Consider the following 6,698-nt stretch of genomic DNA (forward strand, 5'->3'; position numbering starts at 1 on the left):
TCTCTGTGGCTGACTCTGCTTTGGAAACTCCTCCCATGAACTTAAATTTAATAAAGTTTTGTTCTTTCATTTACATTATTCCAATTTTAATATGAGATGCATCTGCACTTTACTTGTGAAATGAAAAATAAATATAAGGAGCAAAGGTGAAATTTAAAAAAATAAAGAAATAGGAAATGGACTGTTGTGGAACAAGTATGAGGAATACTTTAATCTTACTATGAGGTAACATTGACCTAAACTTAGTCATAAGAATGGGAAGGTAAAGATGGAAACATATGTAATTAGGAAGTTGCAATTGGTAGAATGTGGTAACTAAGGGAGAGGGATGGCAAAGATTGTACAAAAATTTCTTAACTTGGGCTAATCAGGACCACATGAGGAGAGGCTAGTCTTGGGAGGAAAGCTGATGAGTTTGTTTTTTGACTATATTGAATTTGAGATATCTAGGTGTCCTCCAATTGGAGATGTCTAAGAGGAAATTGCATATAAGTAGGATACTTGCAAGAGTGAACAGCAATGACATAATGCACTAATAGCAGCAATAATAGTTCTGTCATGCATTGATTTGCTTACTATAGTTCAGGCTCTATACCATGTACTTTCTTTCTGTCCTGCTTGCTTCTGATGTGTTAGACTGAGCTTCCTTAGACTTTCTTTCATTTCTTCCTATTAATGAGATATCAAAATTTTGGGTCTGCAATGCCAAACTTGGGTTTTTTTCTATTCTTTCCACATCTCTTCCCTGTAAATTTTCTGTCATTTTAGTGGAATTTTAGGAGAGAGGAGAGATGGGTGAGTGTCACAGCTTGCCATCCTAGACATGAAGCCAGAAACTCTGAATTGAGGTCTTATTCTGCTTTCTAGAAAGTTTATCCACATTTTGAAATGTATTAAATGTTTTCAGGCATAACATCATTCCAGTCTACCAAATTATACTCTATTGTAGACTGAAAGAGAAGGTAAACTTTGATAAAATGTTAATTTCTCAGTGGTGAAAAAAAAATTCTAAACAAATTTTGCATGTCATCCTTGCGCAGGGGCCATGCTAATCTTCTCTGTATCGTTCCAATTTTAGTATATGTGCTGCTGAAGCGAGCACTCTAAACAAATTTTAAGATCAAGCTTTTTGCCTTATTTTTTCCTTTTCTTTTGACACCAAGAGATCTGGCAATAAAGAATTATTTTAAAGAGTTCTGTGAGTACATAAAAGTAATAAACATTTATAGAAAATTTAGAAAATACAGAAAAGTACATGGAAGAAGATTAAAAACAATCCATAATTCTATCACTCAAATGGAATTACTGTACATATTTAGATATTTAATTCTAGTCTTTTTTTGTACATTTAAGTGTGCATGTATATATTTGTGTGTACATATAAACACATAAATACAGTGTGTCCATAAAGTCATGGTGCACTTTTGACCGGTCACAGGAAAGCAACAAAAGACGATAGAAATGTGAAATCTGCACCAAATAAAAGGAAAACCCTCCCAGTTTCTGTAGGATGATGTGGCAGCATGTGCGCATGCGCAGATGGTGACGTAACACCATGTATACAGCAGAGCAGCCCACGGCCATGCCAATCGAGATGTGGGTGGTACAGAGGAAAGTTCAGTGTGTTCTGTGGCTCTCTAAATTCGAATTCGTGAGCAGAGTGCAACGTGAATATCGGCGCGTTTATAACGAAGCGTCACCACATAGGAATAACATTACTTGGTGGGATAAGCAGTTGAAGGAAACCGGCAGGTTGGTTGAGAAACCCCGTTCTGGTAGGCCATCAGTCAGTGATGAGTCTGTAGAGGCTATATGGGCTACTTACCTAAGGAGCCCTAAAAAATCTGTATGTGAGCCCACATCGAACCTCATTGAATAGGTATGAAACTGGGAGAGTTTTCCTTTTATTTGGTGCAGATTTCACATTTCTATCGTCTTTTGTTGCTTTCCTGTGACTGGTCAAAAGTGCACCATGACTTTATGGACACACTATATATTTATAGAATTAGACAATAGTAGTCCTTTTCTACTTAGTTATGTATTGCATTTATTTTGCCATGTACTTAATTATCTTAAGGATATTTCTGTGGTGGCTTGTATTCCATTATATTGATGTTTCATAATTAAGCTACTATAAATGGGCAAAAAGGTTATTTTCAATTTTTCACCTTCATAAATATGCAACAAACATGCTTATAAATAAAACCTCCACGCACATCTCAGTAAATCAAACATACCACCCATTCCTTGAAGGGTGTGAGGCCATGCTGGTTGTAGTTTGTAACTCCTATTGATCACCAAGCATTTCAGTGTCTCTCACTGGCTGGATTTAAGTCCCACATGAAGCTACCTGCTTCATATGACATTTAGAAATAAAGATTGTTCTTTGGCTATGGCCTTATGCATAGCTGCATCAGGTTGGTAATAATTCTTCAAAGATGGCTTCCTAGTGAACTATACATCCAGATATTCATGGTCTTGGACTGCCCCACCCACACTGAATTTAGGCTGTCTCTTTGCAGCCAATAGAAAATAGCAGAAGGGACACTACATGACTTCCAAGGTTAGGCCAGACTTCTTGGATCTTGCAATGTGCATTCTGAGGAAGTCAGCCAAAAAAAATTGATAAATAAAAAATAACTGTATAGAGATTGCCATGTTGTAAGGAAGCTCAGTGGCCACAGAGAGCATGAGAAAGATGCTATTGATACTGCTTTATTTTCTTCTATATTTGGAACCACATACAAACATAGAATGTTTTCATTTTGGCTTTTGGTGGAAGGAACACATAAAAGTACTGTCATTAGCTATGAAGAGATACCATCAGGAGAGAGTGGCCTGGACAGCCTCTAATAGCTCCAGCTGTCCCAGCTAAAGTGGCAGACACATAAATAAAGAAGCCTTCTTGGACACGCAGGCTGACTGAGTCTACAAATGACTCCAGCCCCAGTCATCATTTGACTGTTACTAGCAGGGGTCCCCAAACTTTTTACACAGAGGGCCAGTTCACTGTCCCTCAGACCGTTGGAGGGCCGCCACATACAGTGCTCCTCTCACTGACCACCAATGAAAGAGGTGGCCCTTCTGGAAGTGCAGTGGGGGGCTGGATAAATGGCCTCAGGGGGCTGCATGCGGCCTGCGGGCCGTAGTTTGGGGACGCCTGATATAAAGCATGACAGATCCCAAGGGAGAACTCCCCCAGCAAAGCCCAGTAAGCTCCCTGAGTTATGAGACATAAAAATAAAGTTTTGTTAAGCTACTAAACTTGGGGACTGTTATGTAGCATTAGGTAATTGGAGCAATGGGTATATGTTCAGTAGGCAAGTTTAAAACAGTTTCATATTGACCTGCTCCAGACTGTCCATCTTCTGCTTATATTAATCATGGGTCAGGTTGAAATAACATTTGGATTCATGGAAAAGACCACTTAGAACAGCACATAAAGGCAAGCGGAAATAGGGCCGTAATTCTTTTTTTTTTTTTTTTTTAATTATAATTTTATTTTAATGGGGCGACATCAATAAATCAGGTTACATATATTCAAAGATCAACAAGTCCAGGTTATCTTGTCTTTCAATTATGTTGCATACCCATCACCCAAAGTCAGATTGTCCTCTGTCACCTTCTATCTAGTTTTCTTTGTGCCCCTCCCCCTCCCCCTTTCCCTCTTCCTTTCCCCCCTCCCCCCGTAAGCACCACACTCTTATCAATGTCTCTTAGTTTCACTTTTATGTTAGGGCCGTAATTCTTAAAGAAGTCTTTGGAAACTGCTTAGCTTGTTTCAAGAGGAAGATGCTATTCACATTGTTTTGTCTTTATATTGTGGAAGATATAACTGGACTTCTGAATTTTGTCATTTTGGCTTTTGACATGAAAAAAATATTTTAAAAAGACATGAAAATTCTGTCAAGGGAGGACCCACTGGGATTATATATTTAGCTCCAGCTTAAAAACATGAACACATTTTTTTTGGGGGGGGAATTATAAGCCAGAATATCTGGCTCATCATAGTCACTGACATTCACTTATTAATATTTATTTAAATTATTGAGCAAAGCTTTAAGTTACATGTTGAGCTCTAGTATTAATTGGCAAGTTTTTAATGAGGTGAGATCTAAAACAAGCTATCTTTTCTGCAGAGATAGTGAGGGGATCTCTTTTCTGTATATTCATCATCATCAATTATGCTGAAGTTGTGATCTGGGTACTATTTCCATTTCTAGAATTGTCAGAATATTTTATAATGAGAAGTTGTGATTATTGTCTTTAAACAAGTTAGAGCAGGTAAAACACCAAATAAGACCCTTAATAAGACTGAAATTCTTTCAAGTCCTAAGCATTGGCCAGAGCTGGTTAGGCCTTGAATAACATCAAGGGCAGGAGAAGGTTAATTTAAAGAGACTCTAATGGGCAGGACTCTAAAGGGTAAGGGCAGGAGAACCAGACATCTCATTCAAAACAAAACAAAACAATACAACATGTTTTCTCTATAGAAGTGAATGTGATGGAGAGATCCAGGAAGATGATTTTGAAGAAGGAGCATTTAGATTTGACAAGATGGAGTTACCAGTTCTTAGGCTTGGCAAGAGGACTGAGGCTGAAAAAAGAATAGATTCTGTTCTCTAAAAATATGTCAAAATACATTTCATCATCTAACTTAAGAAACCCATAATCACTTTCCTGTCTCTTTGCCCACAAAGGGAACATGCTGTGTTTTGCTTTAGTGTCTCTAATTACTGTGACTCGGACATAGTCCCATCACTTCCCAGCTTTTCTGTTCCTGTTCCTAGACCTTCTTGGAAATGCCCTACTTTGCAGCTGAACATAATAGTTTTTTCATGGACAGGAACACACTCTTTAACAACATATTTGTTCTGTCCTCTAAAAAATTAAACTAGGTTCAGGTCCTGCCCAGGTGGCTCAGTGGATAAAGCATTGTACTGGTGTCCGAGGTCATGGGTTTGACCCCTGTTCAGGGCACGTATGAGAAGCAACCAATGAGTGCACAACTAAATGGAACAAATAAAAGGAATAATGAGCTGATGTTCCTTTCACTCTACCTTTGTCTCTTTCAAATCAATGGGAAACAAAAAAGAATTTATATATGTATAAACTAGGTTCAAAAAAGCAGACTTGATGAGGTGTGTAAATCAAAATCACACGTGAAAAACCTTTTGCAATTCTAATAAGTTAGTGCCTGATACTGAGCACAGCCCCTCAGACGTGAGAGCAAGGGAAAGGGTACAAGAGCCACATGCAAAGTGACACTATGACTGGGAAACGCCTGCTGGCAGAATTCCACTTGGTTCATTTAATAAACATTTCTTTAGATCCCTATTTATTGTTGCCTTCCTTGTTTTCACAGGTTCTAATACATGTATATATATTATGTTTGCCTAAAATATTCCATGTTTTCAACTTACAACATAGGCTGTAGAGCAGGGATTGGGAATCTTTTTGGCTGAGAGAGCCATGAACACCACATATTTTAAAATGTAATTCCATGAGAGCCATACAATGACCGTGTATGTTACGCATTATCCAATAAAAATTTGGTGTTGTCCCAGAGGACACCTGTGATTGGCTCCAGCCACCCGCAACCATGAACATGAGCGGTAGGAAATTAATGGATTGTAAAACCTGAGAATGTTTTATATTTTTAACATTATTATTATTTTTATTAAAGATTTGTCTGTGAGCCAGATGCAGCCATCAAAAGAGCCACATCTGGCTCGTGAGCCATAGGTTTCCGACCCCTGCTGTAGAGAGTAGGCTGAACCTTGGCTTCTTTAGGAGTGAACCTTTTAGATTACTGACTCAATCCATTTCTGCTTATTGAGTCGCAGTTCAAATTTTACCAGTATAGAAGTACAAGCCCTTTTAGAAAACCCTGACTTATGTTTGACATGGATTTGATGCGGCATGTAAGCTGCTCTCCATAACGTAGGTCAAGCCAATGAATGTACAGCATGAGGGCGACCCTTTCCGCATCCTGTGCTGCAGGCATTTCCAACACTTACAACCCTGTTCTCAGAGATTTAAGATCCAGCTTCAGAATTCTTCTCAACACAACATTTCATGGAGCCACTGCCAGTCAAGAGAAATTGATAAGTATGTTTAAACCTGACTTGTGTTCCGTATGCTTAAGGGACATGAGAATTGAGAAATTTTCTTGTTATCCATAAAAGTCACTTGGGATAATTAAGATTTTCCTGTTTCTTCCCTAAATAATTAAATTTAAACTGTGTATGTGATACATTACTTTTCTTGTGTCCATATTTAGAGGCTGGTCAGCCATATGGAAATATTTAGATATAACCTTCCAAGTTCAGAGAAAAGCTTAAATCAGATCTAAGAAATAAAAATAAATTTAATATTATTATCAAGTGGTTAGTAATTGTTTTTAACTTTCCATTTTCCAAAATAATAAAAACAACTTAAAATTTATTTTCCTGAAAGCTTTAAAACAATTTATGGGTAGGTAGTTAACACCTGTCAGTTTCCAGGTGACGAATCCTATATAGATAGAACTTCTGTAGACTTGCGCATCTATCAAAGACATTTTAAAATTTCCATCACAACACTGAAAATCAGAGATTATAAAGAATAATATTAAGGAAATTCAACAGAAATGGTTTTGCTTTCAGTCTTTGCTTGCATGTCATCTTCTGAATGAGGCCTCTCTTTACATTCTTTTA

The 6,698-nt window shown here is 37.7% G+C and overlaps 1 non-coding gene across 1 annotated transcript; it reads right to left on the bottom strand.

Annotated features, from left to right (window-relative positions):
- Positions 1–999: 999 nt before the first annotated feature.
- Positions 1,000–1,102, bottom strand: LOC136404615 (U6 spliceosomal RNA). Its single transcript, XR_010751336.1, has one exon. It is a non-coding gene; the product is annotated as a U6 spliceosomal RNA (small nuclear RNA).
- Positions 1,103–6,698: the final 5,596 nt, after the last annotated feature.

The sequence above is a fragment of the Saccopteryx leptura genome, chromosome 4 (genome assembly GCF_036850995.1).
Source record: "Saccopteryx leptura isolate mSacLep1 chromosome 4, mSacLep1_pri_phased_curated, whole genome shotgun sequence".
In the NCBI taxonomy this organism is placed as follows: Eukaryota; Metazoa; Chordata; class Mammalia; order Chiroptera; family Emballonuridae; genus Saccopteryx; species Saccopteryx leptura.